At 40.1% G+C, this 18,528-nt stretch overlaps 1 protein-coding gene and 1 non-coding gene across 2 annotated transcripts in view; one reads left to right on the plus strand and one right to left on the minus strand.

Moving 5' to 3' along the window:
• The window catches only part of LOC146635255 (uncharacterized), a gene marked incomplete at its 3' end in the record, with an annotated part of 75,369 nt that overhangs the window by 46,416 nt on the left and 10,425 nt on the right, over window positions 1–18,528 (minus strand). The gene's annotated exons all lie outside the window — the stretch shown is intronic.
• trnar-acg (transfer RNA arginine (anticodon ACG)) lies at window positions 17,982–18,054 on the plus strand. Its single transcript has one exon. It is a non-coding gene; the product is annotated as a tRNA-Arg (tRNA).

Raw genomic sequence — 18,528 nt, forward strand, 5'->3', positions numbered from 1 at the left:
GCACGAAAGACACTTGATGGTATCTTTTACAGGGAGGATGATGAAGCGTATAAGGATGCATGGGATCGCCTTAATAGCAGGTACGGTCAACCATTCGTCTTGCAGAGAGCTTTCAGAGAAAAACTAGCTAGCTGGCCAAAGATCCACTCAAAGGATGCAGAACAACTCAGAGCATTCGCCGACTTCCTACATGCATGTCAGCAAGCCATGCCTCATATTAAAGGGCTGGACATTCTGAATGACTGTGAAGAGAACCAAAAGCTGGTCCAAAAGTTACCTGAGTGGGCAGCTTCAAGGTGGAACCGCAAGGTGACCCAGTTTATGAAGGACAGACAGGAATTTCCAGCCTTTCAGGACTTTGTCAACTTCATGTCATTAGAAGCAGAGATTGCCTGTAACCCAGTAACTTCCCTCCATGCATTACGTTTATCAGACTTACCTGCAGAGAAACATCATCTGAAAGAAAGGAAAAATAAATCTACTGTTCTTCATACACAGACACTTACAGAGAATGAGAAGAATGTACCATCCAAGACAAGCTTAAAGCCCCCTTGTACATTCTGTCATGATAACAAACACCGCCTACATAGTTGTCCAGAGTTTAAAGGAACGCCTCTGGAAGAGAAAAGAAAGTATGTAAGGGAAAACAAACTCTGCTATGGTTGTTTGAAACCAGGCCATAATGTTAAAGACTGCCGCCACAGACACTTATGTGATATCTGTAAGGGACGACACCCAACTTGCCTTCATGACGACAGATATTCCAACATGAATGCTGTGTTAGCCTCTAATCAGAATACAGACGAAGCAGTTACGACATTGTCTCTCAATACAGAGACTGAGCACACATCTACGACTACATCCATGATTTTGCCAGTCTGGGTTTCCTCTTCCAACAACCCAGGAATAGAAAGGCTTGTCTATGCTCTGCTTGACACCCAGAGTGACACTGTGTTTATTGATGAAGATGTTAGTCGTAGCTTGACAACCAAGACCTATCCTGTAAGGCTAAAGCTAACCACCATGATCGGAAAGGACACAGTAACACACAGTGAAAGAGTCTCAGGTCTCAGAGTGCGTGGCTATACCTCCACAAATCACATTGATCTCCCTCCTGCCTATACCAAAGACTGCATACCAGTGAATCGAAGGCACATTCCTACCAGTGAAACGGCGAGGCATTGGAATCATCTCAAAGCAATAGCAGATGATATTCCACCACATTTAGACTGTGAAGTTGGTCTTCTAATAGGTTATAACTGCTCACAGGCACTAGCACCAAGACAGGTCATCCTAGGAAGAGATAATGAGCCTTATGCAGTCCGCACAGACCTAGGATGGAGCATCATAGGCTGCTCACCACCTCACCTTGAATCTCCTCCTGTCGCCAACATATGCCATAGAGTAACTGTCAAAGAGCTTCCTCCAGTGACGCCATCCGATGCCATTAAAGTACTTGAGTCTGACTTTAAGGACATCAGCAAGGACAACAGAACAGTGTCTCAAGATGACATCCTCTTCCTCAATATGCTAAAGGAAAGCATTTACATGAACGCACATGGTCACTATGAGATGCCTCTCCCTTTTAAAGAGAGACCCTACCTTCCCAACAACAAGCAGTTAGCTATCATCCGGCTCAACCATCTCAAACGAAAGCTGCTGAACAACAAGAACTACAAGACTCACTACGTAACGTTTTTGAATGAGGTAATTAAAAACAATGATGCTGAAGAAGTTCTCTGTGAAGAGAAGGAAGGTGAAACATGGTATATTCCACACCACGGAGTTTATCATTCCAAAAAACCAGAGAAGCTCAGAGTGGTTTTTGATTGCTCGGCTAAGTACAAGGGAACTTGCCTAAATGATCATCTCCTGTCGGGCCCAGATTTGACAAATACTCTAACTGGTGTTCTTATCAGATTTCGACAGAACCATGTTGCTCTGATGTGCGACATCGAAAGGATGTTTCATCAGTTTCATGTGCGCGAAGCGGATAGAGACTACCTACGTTTCCTGTGGTGGAAGGATGGGAACTTCAGTGTGGAGCCACAGGAATTCCGTATGAAAGTTCACCTTTTCGGTGCTGCATCTTCACCGGGATGTGCCAACTATGGGTTGAAACATCTCGCTAAGGAGAACGAGAGCATGTTTCCTCTGGGCTCCCAATTCATTATGAGGGACTTCTATGTGGATGATGGTGTCACAAGCATAGCAGATGTAGATGAGGCTATTCAGCTTGCAAAAGAAGCCCGAAGGCTCTGTGCTATGGGTGGTCTGCGACTACACAAATTTGTGTGTAACAATGCGAAGGTGCTTGAGAGTATAGCACCATCTGAGCGTGCCACTGAAGTAAAGGCTCTTGATCTTGCCTTTAGTGATTCATCACTGGAAAGAGCCTTAGGAATCCACTGGCACATTGAGTCAGACAGTTTCAGGTTTCATGCCCGTTTGAAGGACCAACCAGAAACCAGGCGTGGTATACTATCCACTGTTGCCTCTCTTTATGATCCACTTGGGCTTATTGCTCCTTTCCTGCTAACTGGGAAAAGGGTTCTTCAAGAAATGTGTAGGCATGGTACAGGTTGGGATGACCCACTCATCAGTAAACTGCAACCAGTCTGGAGATCCTGGAAGAGTGATCTGGCAAATTTGGATAAAATCACCATACCCCGATGCTATGTACCAGCTGACTTTGGAAAGGTCACAAAGAGAGAGCTACATCACTTCTCTGATGCAAGCACGTATGGTTATGGCCAGTGCTCATATTTGAGACATGTGAAGGGAAATGGAACTGTTCATTGTGCTCTGATTATGGCAAAGTCCAGAGTTGCTCCAATCAAAGCTGTGACCATCCCCAGGTTAGAACTGACTGCTGCTGTTGTATCAGTTGCAGCAAGCAATACTCTAAAGGAAGAACTGGGAATTTCAGGGATTGATGAATACTTCTGGACAGACTCCAAGGTTGTACTGGGGTACATTAACAACGAGACACGTCGCTTCCACACATTTGTATCAAATAGGATTCAGAAAATACATCTCAGTACAACTCCTCAGCAGTGGCGATATGTTTCTACTGACAAGAATCCTGCAGACCTTGCTTCGAGAGGTTCTAGTGCAAGCAAGCTTCTGACATCGAACTGGTTTACTGGACCCAAGTTCTTATGGGAGAAAGAGGTATCACCAGAGGTAGAGGTAATCCCAGAAATCCCAGTTGGGGACCCTGAAGTTAAAAGGGTTCAAGCACTAAATTTGGAGTCTGCAGAACAAGTGACTCTTTCAGACCGCTTGTCAAAGTTTTCTTCATGGTGTAAGGTCAAACAAGCTGTTGCGCGACTTCTTCGCCAAACCAAGAGTGACAAGTCAACAAGCCACAGCACAGTTCAGGAGCGAGAGGTTGCACAGCGCATCATTATAAGAGATTTACAGAGACGAGTGTATCGAGATGAGATCCAGCTACTTAGTAATGGCTTACAACTTTCACGGCAGAGTAAACTGTTTCGATTGGATGCCTTTCTTGACAAAGATGGAATCCTCAAGGTGGGAGGAAGACTGAAAAATGCATCTCTCCCTGCCTCTCAGAAACATCCAATGATCATTCCAAAGGACCACCACATAACGAGGATGATAATAGCTCATCATCATGAACAGGTTAAACACCAAGGAAGGGGTATAACCATCAACGAGATCAGATCAAATGGATACTGGATCCCAGGAATGAACAGAGCTGTTGCATCTTATGTGCATCAGTGTGTCAAATGCAGGAAACTCAGGGGATCAGTGGAAGAGCAGCGAATGGCAGACCTGCCATCTGAGCGGGTGGATCCATCTCCACCTTTCACTTATTGCGGAATGGACTGTTTTGGGCCATTTTTTACAAAGCAAGGGCGTAAGGTGAATAAGCGTTATGGTCTGCTTTTCACATGCCTTTGTTGTAGAGCAATTCACATTGAAATGGTGAATGATATGTCAGCAGATGCCTTCATTAATGGCCTCCGATGTTTTGTTTCCATAAGAGGAGCAGTACGACAAATAAGATGTGACCAAGGAAGCAATTTTGTTGGAGCTAAGAATGAAATGTATAATGCGCTGAAACAGATGGATGTCAATCGTCTGACTGCATTCTTGGCTGAGAGGCAGTGCGACTTCATTATGAATGCTCCCCATTCAAGCCATGTTGGAGGTGTCTGGGAGAGACAGATCAGAACAGTAAGAAATGTACTTCGGTCCACTCTTTCACTCTCACCTGGAAGATTAGATGATGCCTGTTTGAGGACATTGTTTTACGAAGCAATGTCTATTGTGAACAGCCGTCCACTCACTGTGGATAACCTGAATGATCCAAATGGTCCAGAACCGCTGACTCCTAATCACCTACTCACTATGAAACCCACTGGAGCCTTACCACCTCCCGGGACGTTCATCAGAGAAGACATGTATGCTCGTAAGAGATGGTGTCATATCCAGTATCTAGCAGAGCAATTCTGGAACCGCTGGAGAAGAGAGTATCTCTCTAATATTGCCACTAGACAACGTTGGCATATTTCTAGAAGGAATCTGAAAGTTGGTGACATAGTTATCGAAAGGATGGATGATCTGCCACGGAACGAGTGGAGATTAGCCAGAGTTGAAGAAACAGTCGCTGATAAAGATGGGCTTGTGAGGAAAGTTAAGATTCGTCTTGGAGACCAGAAAATGAAAAGGGAGGGTCAATGTTCTGGCAAGCCATCCATTGTTGAACGGCCCATTCAGAAACTGATCTTGCTTTTAGAGGCTGTCTAAGACAACGACTATACCCTTTATTGTATGAAGACTTGTGGACATTACCTGCAGGCTCATGCATGGATAATTCTTTGTTTTCGTTATGTAAAAGGCCTTGTGGTTAAGGTCATTTGTTTTTAAAATTCATTCGTGTTATAGTTCTCCCTTTTGTTAAAACACTCATGATTTGGTGGGAGTGTAAATGACCTTTAAATTTGGTAAATATTTTTACGTTTGTTTGAAAGGCACTTCGGTTTTATTTTGAAATCCATGCTTTTATTTTGAAACAGGAAACTGGCACAAAACCGTTAAAGGGCCGTTAGTAACGTTTCTTTTAGGATATGGTAAAATAGTGTGCCTTAAAGTGAAAAATATGTACGTTTACTTTGCCAATTAGTACCTGGCTGACAGTGGCACAAGGTTTGTTAATGTTTCCTTTAACGGAATAAGTTACATGCAATCAAAATGTCGTTTAATAGAGTTTATATTGTTAACCTTGAACTTGACCTTTATGTGTAGTGGTAAGTTAGTGAGGTGATACAATGAATTGAGTGATGTAAATTTGATGTATATGCTATATGTGAGCAGGAGAAATTTGTTTCCTTTGATCTTATGGTATTAATATTGCTGGTTTTGTTTTGCTCCTAGCTCTTACGGTGTCTTCACTGAATGTTTCAATAAAAACATTTCCAATAAAACCTCTGTGAAGCATCAGTATAAGAGACCATCATTCAGCCAGGGATGCTACACTGCTGGTCTGGAAAATCCAACAGTTCATCTGAACAAAAGGCACTTAACCTAAAAGAGATACAGCCACGTTTATCCTGCCATAAAACAATTAAACAAGGTACGACCTCTTCAGGATGTAGGTGTGCATTCCAGTGTGGAATACACACCAAGCCTTTGCGGCCTGCTAAAGATCACACATCCTGTCACTACACAATTGATTATACACCTCTAAGCATATATGGTTAAATATTTCTAAGCATAAATGACAATCAACAATACAAAACCTAACATATGGAACTACAGTTGGAATGTGTGCTGGGATGCTCTTGGTAAAGGGAGCCTCTTTTATTGTTTTATGAATTGTTTTGCTGACTGTTGGGGGCCTAACTGTAACCCACTCTGTCTAACTGTTGCAGAGTTAAGAATATGTGGTTTTAGAAGTATCACAAGAAAAGTTTATTTCTAAAGGAATACCTGTTGTTGTTTGTGGTACTCTATTTAAAACTATTAGCCTCTGTGTCTTTTCGGAGCACTAAAGAAAAAAGTAAAATGCTCCTAAAGTAGTTAAATCATCCATGTGTGATCAACAAGCCTCTGTGTGTTTCAGAGCACTAAATAAAAAGCAGAATGATCCTAACTAGTTAAAATACCCCTAAACTAGTTAAATTAAATCATCTATGTCTAAATAACTGAGCTCTGAGACCTATACAATCCTTTTAAAAATAGTTTAATTAAAACACATAATGGTTTCATTAAATAAAACTCTATTAAACACATGTAAACTCATATGACCCCTGAACCCACATGTACCCACATGGTGACTCTTTTGCTGATAGAAGCTGGACAGAAGTTTGGACTGTGTTTAGAAAAAAGTTCCCAAAGTAAAGTGAAAACCATCAGCAAAATACTGACTGGGAAAAATACTGATGCTGTTGTCAAGACAATTAAAATTAAGGTAAATTACAAAAGCAAAAGTAAATTTAAAAAGAAATTAAGGTAATTTACAGTTCATATCAACAACTAACTTGTTATACTTAAAGCAGACGTCAAAGGCAGGGAGTATCTTGGTTTATAGAGTCTGTCCCTGAGAGTTTAGAGGTGCATAGAAGTTTGGTCTCTCTCGTTTCTTTCTCAGCACGACCGAAAATAAATTCCACATCAGCAGAGTTAATAATGCTGCTGCTGCTGTCAGGAAAATTAAAGTATTCTTCCAGTCCTTTCTCTCTTCTTGTGGTGGTGAAGTTGATCTCTGCTCAGCAGCTGCTGTAAAAGACATGAAAATATCTACTTGTGCAGAAATAAAATGAGAACCATCATGATGTTTGACATGAACAACACTTCATGTTTTTCAGTCATAAATCACAAACATGGCAAATAAAAGTTGAACAGAACATAAATATAAAAGTGATTGTTCAGTTTTGACTTGTTAAAACTTACCAGTGATGTTGAGTCTGCAGCTTGCAGAGCTGAAGCCATAATCTGTGTTTACTTGACACTTGTATTGACCCGAGTCCTCAGTCCTGAGTTTGCACAGCTTCAGTCTGATTCGTCCTTCTCTGAGGGCGTCTTTGTCACCCTGAACTCGTCCTGAAAACTTTTCATCCTGAGACTCTGAGACTTCAGCACCATTATGGACACGATACAGGACTGAGAGTTTATCATCAGTTATCAGTTCACAGTAGATGTTTAGATATCTGCCTGTTTCTACTGTGAACGTCCACTCCAGTGTGATGTTGTGGTTCTCCTCGGCCTGGTAGGAGGTCTGAGTCACATTCACTACAAATGATCCTGTTGAGGAGACAAAGACAGAGAGAGGAGCAGACACTCTGAGAACTTTAGTTTAGAGGTTTTGGTTTTAATTTTACTTTAAATTTTATGCAATCCATGAACTTCAAAAACAGAATGTTGGTGTGCTCTCTAAATCTTAATCATGCAGATGTTTTCTGAAGTTTCCATAAAGTTTGATGTGAAGTTTTAGATGTGTCGCCTCAGGCTTCTCCACTGTCCTCTAAGTATTGAAATCTAAGTGACCAGGGAAGTACACAGAGGGATTTGTAATGTAAATTATTGCTACAAAGCATCTCTCCATACAGAGATGCTTCTTCACACTTAAGCTTGTGCATGTTTTAATCAATCAATCTTTATTGACAGACTTTATGTCCATAGTTCTAAACAAAACAGAACAGATACACCTCAATAAAAAATATATGAAATATTTGTACAGATATAAAACCACAAAATACATAAAATACACAATGACTTAAAAGAAATCAGTAAATACACAATGACTTCAAGCAGTGCTTCCTCAGACTGGATGAGTAACGGGAACAACTCACTGTCACATCTGTGTGTTAAAATTTTACAGTTAGTGGAGCCATGCAGTCGTTCTCTAAAAGTGAACATTAACTTCCTTAAAAGTGCTTTAAAAATCCAAACACTCTCAGCTACTGCTTGTAAGATGACCTCCGGAGGTAGTACATAGCTGTGTGCAATAAGCTTTAAACAAAACGAGTCACTTTAACTAATTTTCTCTTAAACTTCAGAGGGATACCTTCTACGGAATATGGTCTAAATGGACAGACTATGTTAAGCATATGAGGTGTGATTTTGTGTATGATGTTACAACCCTGAGTACTACGTAAACCTACCTGCCCTGCTGCCTCCTAACCCTAGTTTTTTTTTCTCTTCTTCTTTTCTTTTCTCTTCTTTTTCTGTCTTCTTTATTTTTCAATTATAAGTTAAAATGTGACAGCAAAGAAAGTTTAAAAAGGCAAACTACTGTTATTGTCACGGTCCTGGGTCTCCTGACCCAGCGTTTTTAGTTCTTTGTGATGTTTGTATTATTGTACTTGTGTGAGTTATTCTATGGTTTCTAGTTTCGATCCCTTGCCCTTCATGTTTCTCTGTGTCCCCTCTGTTCTGTGTAAGTCTGTGTCTGCATGTTTGAGTTCCCCTCTGTTTATTTTGGTTCATCGAGTCCTCTGCCTTATGGTTTATGTCTCTGTGTTTCTTAGTTGCTGTCTCCACTGTGTCAAGTTCGCGTCTCTGTGTGATTCTTCCTGTTTTACTTTGAAGGTCCGTGTCTTATGTGAATGTGTCCTGCTTTGCTTGTCTCGTCAGTCCTGATTTCTCCCAGCTGTGCCCTCCTTCTGTGTCTCATTCCCCTCGTTACTCCCCAGTGTATTTAAACCCTGTGTTTCTCTGAGTCAGTGTTGTGTTGTCCCTCATGCTGTGTGGATCTCCCAGTGTCTCTCTGTGAGTTCTTAGTTTGTTGTTGTTTAGTTTAGTTTGTCCTACCAGCAAATAAAGCTGTGATTTTTGAGTTCATCCCCTGAGTCTGTGAGTCTTGCATTTTGGGTCCAACTCCTGCCTGCCGCACAGCGATTCATGACAGTTATGTTCAACAGCTGTCCCAATAAAAGACATAATAAAAAAAAAAAAATTACCGTTAGTGGAGCCATGCAGTCGTTCTCTAAAAGTGAACATTAACTTCCTTAAAAGTGCTTTAAAAATCCAAACACTCTCAGCTACTGCTTGTAAGATGACCTCCGGAGGTAGTACATAGCTGTGTGCAATAAGCTTTAAACAAAACGAGTCACTTTAACTGGAAGTGAACAAAAGCTGAATTTGCGTGAAAATGCATTTGCCTGCACATCGAGCTTACAGCGTTGTATCTATATGTCATCATCATTTATTTGATCAGGAATAAAGTGACTGAGGTATTTCACCTTTTTATGAACCTCGAGGGTTTTTGGACAGTTTTAACAGAGGGAAATTTAGCTGTTTGTCCTGCTTGGCTCTACATATCAACACTTTTATCAGCATTGTTCTTTATATCATATTGCACAGCATATTCAGAAGCTGCTGTAATCCAGCACTACTGGGACTTAAAACAACCAGGTCATCTGCATACATAGGATGATCTCTGTGAGGAAAAAATAAATCGATAGGATTTTAAAATCAAACTCACCTGCACAGGTAAAGCCCACGAGGGAGACAGACAGTAAAGTCCAGCAGAGCCACGGAGATGTTACAGCAAACATGTTTCATGAAGCACACTTAAAGTTCATAAACGGAAGTTATGTTGGGTGATGGAAGGAGTCGTGTTTTTGGTTCCTGTTTTTTTATTTTTCCCAACGCCCATGCTTGTTATTGGATAAAGTGCTGTCGACGGTTCACTGGCTGTCTCCCTGGTCACACCCCCTCTCATCGCTGACAGATTCTCTTACACATAAGTAAGGTGGCTGATTAGGAGCAAAGTGCCCAAACGATGTTTTTGAGCTTGGAGAAGAAATTGCTCTTTACACACAGAGCAAAGGAAAACCGTTGCCAGATCTAAACTGGCTGTGTGACTGTGGGACAGGTACAAGGACATCCTGTGATCGGGATGTTCCTGGTACCAAGGAAATTACCCCACGTTACTCAGCCAATCAACTAATCGATTAGTACAATCATGATCACATTTTAAATGTCACATAGCGGCATAGCGCATAAACATGTCACATTGTACTTTAAACACGTTATACAAAATTACAAAGAGAATGGAGAAAAATGCATTTTTAATAAATTAAACATTTTTGTGCATTATTAAAAAACATTACTGAAAAAGATGTCATATAATATTAAAATATCTAATATGATCTGATAAATTTGCCAAATTAACATCTGAAAAAGAAATATCATCAGCTGTAGCGTGTGGCATTATGACTGATGCACATCCTCCCAAAATTCATGACAACCATCTCTATAAGACGTAAAATCTAAAATAATAATAATAATAAAAAACAGCTAACAATGCTTTGGCTACAGCCTGATCTAGTGGCAGATGGCTGAAGACACAGTGGGAACAATAATGCATTTGCCATAAGTTTAATTTTTAAAATAGCTTTTATAGCTTCTTTTTTTTTTTACTTTACACATAACCCATCCATAAATCATCTTGACTACATGTTATTTAAATACATTTACAAATATAAGCAAAGCTATTAGACACGTAAAAAACTTCCATCAGGTAAAGTGTTGATCCTCCAGGTGAGTGAGCAGAGTTGAGTGTGTGTGTGATCAGAGGTGAAGCTGCTTCCTGCTTGTTGATGTTTGTTTCTAAAGATGTTGTTGATGAGACTTTGTAGAAAGCAGCTGGTCTGAGTGATGTGATCAGAGTGCAGTAGATAATGTCTGACAGCAGTTTGAAGAGGAAATGGATTCTGTTCTGTTCTTCACTCATCACCTACCTGACAGCTGACACCTCACACCTGTTTCTCACCTGCAGGTCAGACAGGAGGAGACACAGAGGATGGAGGGAAGGAGGGTGGAGTCAGTAGAGGACGTTATGGGCTGATAGCTTCTGGTTTGTTACTTCTCGTGTTCGTCTTTTTTCTTGTGATTGCTCCAAAACTCCCAAAGAAGAATTGATCTTCTATCTTCTGAGGCATCTTTGCTGAATAATTGAATAATTCAGTTTAAAATCCATCTTTATCCTGGCTCTTGGTCCATCCCCTCAGCTGACCATCATAATTAAACCGCTGTTAATTAAATAGTAATGAATATTTATTTTGATGTTGAGAGTTAAATTATTATTCCAGATGTTTTGATGTCACATTTAAGATGTTTTGTCATTAAAGTCTTTGGAAACGAAAAAAAAAAGAAGTTTTGCCCCATTTAGCATCTGCATGACATTCTGGCTTCACTGCATTTTAATGTATTTGTCTGCTGACTTGTTCTTTTAAATGTCAGGACAAATTTCTACTCAGATCATCAAATATTCACACAGTACAGGAAGAACTTAACATTTTTCACACTCCTTCTGACCCCTATTGTGTGGATGATTCCCTTTCTGTTACGTCTCCTCCAGCACAGTCTGAGTCACGAAGCGGCTTTTTGCACAGAACGAATCAGAGGTCACACAGCTCCAAAAGTCAAATGATATTTTTTAAAATAGTTCATTTTTGTTCCTGAAATTAAGAGCATTTCTTTAACTCATAACTAAAACATAAAGGGTTAAGATAACACAAATTTATCGTGTTACAGGGTTAGTGTTGGTCTCACGTCTCTTAGCCTCAAACCATCCAGACAATTGAGTTACTTTGTATCAAAGCCAATATGATGCTAAATGAAAGAAACATTTGTACCATGTTAGATGAGGGCACTTTGCTTATTTCCTGCAGGAAGTTTCCTCTGTACCCTCTGGTAGTAACTGAAGACCTGACACATGTGAGAGTGACTCATTGTCTGTTAGCTGACAACTAATAGCTGGCAGCTAAAATCAAAAGAAACACTTTAACCCTGAAAAGACTTTCCTTTTTGGCCTAAAAACAAAATGACGTAACAAACAGCCTGTGTGGATAAACCCACACTGAAAGTTTTCACAGACATTTTTTATTATTATCAGTAAAAACTGACTGACAGCCACATGGGCTCAGCAGTACTTCAGACATTCAATTCAACGTTTCAAAGAAGAAAAAGCTCCACGCTGTTATCAGAGAAAGGTGCAAAGACCAGCCTCTGTGATGGTGTGGAGGATTTGCACATATGTGAAGACACCATCAGTTGAGGCTTCCATCGCCCTCGTGAAAAGAATCAGGAAGAATTTCCACTTGTACAATTGTAAAAATGAGTTTCTTCATTTTCAGAAAGATTAAGATGTGAAATTAAAAGTAAAGGTGAAATTTACTTCTGTCCCAACATTTTTGGAGAGGGTTGCAGGCATCAATTTCTAAATGTGTTTATCAAATAGAAATGAGTTTGTTACTAAAAACACTGAAAATCTTTTCTCTGTTAATTTGCCTGTTAAATTAAAGTTAAAGTGAATGACCACATTTTAGTTTTTATTGCAGTTTTAGAAAGTTTCCCAATGTTTTTGAAAATGGGGTTTGTAAAACAGAGTATTATTAATATCTACATATATTTCTATCTATTCGTGTTATACAAAAAGGACTTGTATAGAACAGACATACAAACAAAAGGTTCTTGTATGAATGTGTGTGAATGAGGACGTTTATATAAAACATTTGAAATCCTCAGGTCAATTACAAAAGCAACATATAAGAATCAGTTCATTTACACAGTTCATATCAACATGTAACTTGTTATACTTGAAGGAGACGTCAAAGGCAGGGAGTATCTTGGTTTAGTGACTCTGGATGTTTACAGCTGTACAGAAGTTCAGCACTTTTTTCTAAACACAGTCCAAAGTAAAGCGCACATCAGCAGAGCTACTAATGCTGCTGCTGCTGTCAGGACAATTATAACAATCTTCCAGTCTCTCTCTTCTTGTGATGGTGAAGCAGCTGCTGTAACAGACAAATAAAATGAGAACCATATTTGACATGAACAACACTTCATGTTTTTCAGTCATAAATCACAATCATTGCACATAAAAGTTGAACAGACCATAAATATAAAAGTGATTGTTCAGTTTTGACTTGTTAAAACTTACCAGTGACGTTGAGTCTACAGCTCGCAGAGCTGAGACCATAATCTGTGTTTACTTTACACTTGTATTGACCCGAGTCCTCAGTCCTGAGTTTGCACAGCTGGAGTCTGATTCGTCCTTCTCTGAGGGCGTCTTTGTCACCCTGAACTCGCCCTGAAAACTTTTCATCCTGAGACTCTGAGACTTCAGCACCATTGTGGACATGATACAGGAGTGAGGATTTATCACCAGTTATCAGGTCACAGTAAATTATTAGATATGTGGGGGATCTGCCTGTTTCTACTGTGAACGTCCACTCCAGTGTGATGTTGTGGTTCTCCTCTGCCTGATAGGAGGTCTGAGTCACATTCACTACAAATGATCCTGTTGAGGAGACAAAGACAGAGAGAGAGGAGCAGACACTCTGAGAACTTTAGTTTAGAGGTTTTGGTTTTAATTTTACTTTAAATTTTATGCAATCCATGAACTTCAAAAACAGAATGTTAGTGTGCTCTCTAAATCTTAATCATGCAGATGTTTTCTAAAGTTTCCATAAAGTTTGATGTGAAGTTTTACATGTGTTGCCTCAGGCTTCACCACTCTCCTCTAAGTATTGAAATCTAAGTGATTAGTAAAGTATACAGCTTCTGCATGCTGCATTGTTTGTAGCAAGATGACCACAAGGGGGCAGTATAGATCGGTGTCCATTATGCTACAAAGCCACTTTAACAGAATCTGAAAAAAGCCGAATTTGTGTGCAAATGTATTTGTCTGCACATAGAACTTACAGTATTGTCTGTATATGTCATCATCCTTCATTTGATCAGTATTAAAGTGACTGAGGTGTTTCACCTTTTTATGAACCTCAAGAGTATGTCAGTTCAAATTAAGCCGATTATCCTAATATACTCCCAGTGTTACAGGCTGCCAGCTGTATGGAAAGGTCATCAACACATAAATTAAATAAAATTCAAGACAAAATCCCACCCTGTCTGACACCACTGCTAACACCAAAGGAAGCAGAAATACTGCTTCCCCATTTAACCTGCATCTTGCCATGAGCGTACCAGTAAGAGAGAATCCTCACAGTGTATCCAGGTCACGGTCGGATTTATATTAGACTATTTTCCATAGTTACAGACAGACTTTAACATTATTTATCAACAATTTTACTACAGAATATTTTCTACAGTTTCCAGATAACATAATTGTAGTTTTGTTCACATTGAGTGAGAACTCATTTCTATCTGTTTAGTACTTTTACAATTATGACTGAAGGGTTTTGTTTTTAAATGAGCTCCTGTGAGTTTCCCTCTGTGGATAAATAAAGTGTTTATCTAAATACCTGCCTGTGTATGTGCAGTATTGTCCTCTTCTCGGTCATCTTCCTCAACTGAATGTATTTACACGGGAATCACATGCACAGCTCCCATCAGTAACATGTACTGTACTCATTAATATGACACTGCAGTCTTGGCAATAACACAGAAAACAGCTACACTGACATGAACGTCTTACATCTTAATTCTGCTGCGAACACAAAAGATTATTCTGATTCATCATCTCCAAATTCCAGATAAATAATCACTGGCATGAATTTAGAGTCATTTCTACAAAGAATAAGGAACCTTTGCTTTCGGTGGTTCACCCAGGTTCCTGCTTTTTTGGGAAAAGGGGATCCAGCTACTACACAGAGGGTCACCAGTGATTCATGTTAATCGTACAGAGCTGAGGGGATTTAAGGAGTGATGGTTGAAGTAAATGTAGATTTTCTATTATCAGAAGTGTCTGAAGGATAAATCAATAATAATAAACCTTTACAGCAGTTTGTCCATGTTTATCTGACACCGCTTTAAAGTCTTTTACAGCAGACTCTTCTCTTCACAGCTTCATTATACAAACTGTTATGTAAATGTGTGTGAGTACATTTAAAAACTAACATCCACTTTCTCACATGACAGAAGAGTTTTGTTGACAGGAGACCTGCGTCCTCTCTGTGAGTGGCCCAACCTAAAGCAGCTCTAACATCTAACAGCGTGTAAGAAATAAATCGATAGGATTTAAAACCAAACTCACCTGCACAGGTAAAGCCCACGAGGGAGACAGACAGTAAAGTCCAGCAGAGCCACGGAGATGTTACAGCAAACATGTTTCATGAAGCACAGTCAAAGTGCACGATTCCCATTATGTGGATTGTTAGTGAGGTTACTAACCTCAGGTTAGTCTATCTTCTAAAACCTTTACCACACCCATTCTTGTTTTTGGATAAAGATGCTGTCAATCATTTGTGCCGCTGACACTGGTTGTGCCAACCGGGGGGGGGAGGAGTTCTGTTGCTTCACCCTCAGTACCTCGCTTGTAATTGGAGAAGGGAACTTTTGCGTTATCCCGGTTGGCACAGACAGTGTCAATGCTTGGCAGCAGGGGCGGATAAAGGTAATTAATGCACAAGCATAAATAATGGCGATGACTTCATAAAGTAGGTCCACAGCAGGAGGATAGTGATCCAGGGAGCCACTGGTGTTTAGATATTTGTGTCAGGAAATCAAAGGAGTTTCTTAAAATGTGTGCACAGTTCTTTGTAATTTGATGCAGACCTATCAATAATCATATTGGTTGACTTTGCTGTTAAATGTCTCTATAGATTTTTCCTCACAGATTGATAGCAGTGTTGGGAAGGTTACTTTTAAAATGTATTCCATTACAGAATACAGAATACATGCCCCAAAATGTATTCTGTAATGTATTCCGTTACGTTACTCAATGACAGTAACGTATTCTGAATACTTTGGATTACTTAATATATTATCATGCTTTTTACAACAGCGTGAATGTACTATTGCTGTGTGATTTATTACTATTACTGAAGGTCCGCGACTCCGAACTGTAGTAAAGGGACCTCTGACTAATACGGCGGGGTCCCTGTCGGCTCGTAGCCGAAAAATAGCTTTACTTTGTTGTGTGGGTCAATTTTTCTTGCGAGAGACAGAGAGAGGCGTTGAAAGGCTGCTCCAACGGAACTTATTGTTTTCAGAGGAAAACACGAACACGGTGTACAGTCGAGTCTTAATAGCTTACTTACAACTGGGCTCGTCAGGCACTCTTCTTGGCTGCAGTGGTTATTATTATATTTACATGCTTCCAGCTCCCGTTTTTCCTCGATGACAACTCGTACCTTTCCACTCCCCTTTTTCTCCCTCCTCGCGCTCACAGACCCATAACGTGTATGGCAGTCCATTCTCCCTGCAACACGGACTACACTGCCCATGATGCTACATTCTTTAGAGCTATGCTTGTAGCATTCTGCCTGTTAGCTTAGCACAACAACAACAACAACAACGAAAAGGCGCTCTCTCACCCAGGAAACACACAGTCGCAGAGAGAGAGAGAGCGTCGCCCTGTAACCATGGCAACCGTAACGCTGCCGCCTGGAACAAAAGAAGGTAGCTGTCAAACAAAACCCAAACAGTCCTGACCCGCGACAAAATGAAACGGGAAAGTACCGCAGTGTAATCCATTTATTTCAACAAAGTAACTGTATTCTGAATACCACCTTTTTAAACGGTAACTGTAACGGAATACAGTTACTCATATTTTGTATTTTAAATACATAACAGCAGTACATGTATTCCGTTACTCCCCAACACTGATTGATAGTAATCGATCTCAATATTCACATAGAGGAGCTTTGATAAATGCAGGATCACAAAAATAAATAAATATAAGGGAAATTAGAGACAGCGCTTTTTTTAAAGGAGAGCAGAGATCTCATTTCCTTCTCTGCCTTTGACCACAGGATTCATTCTTCCCCGTCCCTCCTCATGAAAGAGACGCACTGACAAAGTTTTTCTTCCTACTTTCTCTCCAGGTGAACTGTCTCAGCAGATGGCAGCACAGGCCATGATTGAACCTGCAGTCAGATTAACCTGGTGCTACTTACCAACACTCACTTTTCCTAAATCAGCTAAACTAACTTCTGCTTTCAGGTTACATTACACCTGTCACCGTCATCATACTATTATATTATCAGTAGCATTGTTCACTTTTGGTATTTCAACAAAAACAAACAAAAAATTTCCTTCATAGATTTATAGACTGTTAAAGAAAACCTCCTGATATAAACATGAGACTTTGAATGATGTGTTTTGAATTCTTGGATGATTTTCATTTGTAAAACTTTCTCAGAGCTCCAGAAACTGATTAATATATGAGGGACTTCCTGGTTTAAAGACTGTAGGTCAGGGAGAGGAGTTCCACCAGAGGGCGCTATAATGCACACAGTCTGAAACGTTTGAATTCAGGTTTCCTGGGAAAGAGTTTATACACATACACCGATTAGTTATAAGATTACAGTCAAATGACTAATATTGTGTTTTTTTTCTTTTCTGCTCAATTTATTTAGAAGCTGCTTTTCTGTTTTCTCAGGTGTCCTGCTGGATCAGTGCCAAACAGCAAACATCCCTCCTGTTCATGAAACACAGTGAAAGACCAGATTATTATCTGCACAATCATTTAAAGCACTTGTAGAAAATGTCTGACAGACCAGAACTAATGATCAGTTCAGATAGGCCGTTTTCTTCAGCTCAGTGCGATACTGTGGTGAAGTTTACAGTGATGCATTATCAGTTAAAAAAAAGTGTAGCAGCTGTAAATTTATATTAACCGTGTGGTGAAGTTTAGCTTCACTATCAGAGGCTAATTTAAACCTGACTATGGTGGAAAATCAGTGATTACAGCACCTATAAACATCTGTTTATATCATGTTGAATTCAGTCGTGTGTGTCGCACAGTGTTTCATACATCTTGTGACAAACAGTGTCACTAAATCACCCGTGGTCTGTGCGGATCAATCCCCGTCAGACAGCAGAGGAAACAAAATCAGCCTGAATCAAGAAGCTGCTTTCAGCACAGAACAAAGATGAGGTCACACGGCTCCAAAAAGTCAAATTATAGCTTTAAAATAGCCAATTTTTCCTGAATTAACAGAGTTTCTTAAACTCATAGCACAGGTAACGGGTTAAAAAAAATTCAAGGTTTCATTTGTTGCGATCGTAGTGCTGATGTACTGATATCTGACAGCGACGGGCCAGTGGCGCAATGGATAACGCGTCTGACTACGGATCAGAAGATTCTAGGTTCGACTCCTGGCTGGCTCGAAAACATTTTAGGGCACGGAGTGGTAGAGTGGTCAGCCCGTGATCGAAGGTCGAGGGTCTGAATTCAATGAACTGCTACCCTGAGGTACCCCAGAGCACGGTACCATCTCTACACACTGCTCCCTGGTGCTCCTGCTTAGTGGCTTCCCACTGAGTGAATGGCACAATGGTAGAGAGTAATTTCCCCACCGGGACTGATAAAGTATACATTACTATAATTAATAAAGGCTTGTGTGGTCACACCCACACTGCAAGTATTTGCTTTCTTTCGCTTTTTATTTATTTTTATTTTTTTAAAGAAAATCTTTAACTTACATCAAAAGTCCTGCAGTAACATATCAACTGTGTGTCACGGGAGGTTGCTAAAGCTCCACGTTTGATTTGGCAGTTTTAAACTAAATACCCATCCTGACACAATCCCAGAGAGGTTTAGTGTCTATAGCTGGAATCAAACCAGCAACCTTTCATTTGCCA

The sequence above is a fragment of the Diplotaxodon limnothrissa genome, linkage group LG3, assembly GCF_057381915.1.
Source record: "Diplotaxodon limnothrissa isolate DT_005_m linkage group LG3, D_limnothrissa_male_GT1.1, whole genome shotgun sequence".
Classification (NCBI taxonomy): Eukaryota; Metazoa; Chordata; class Actinopteri; order Cichliformes; family Cichlidae; genus Diplotaxodon; species Diplotaxodon limnothrissa.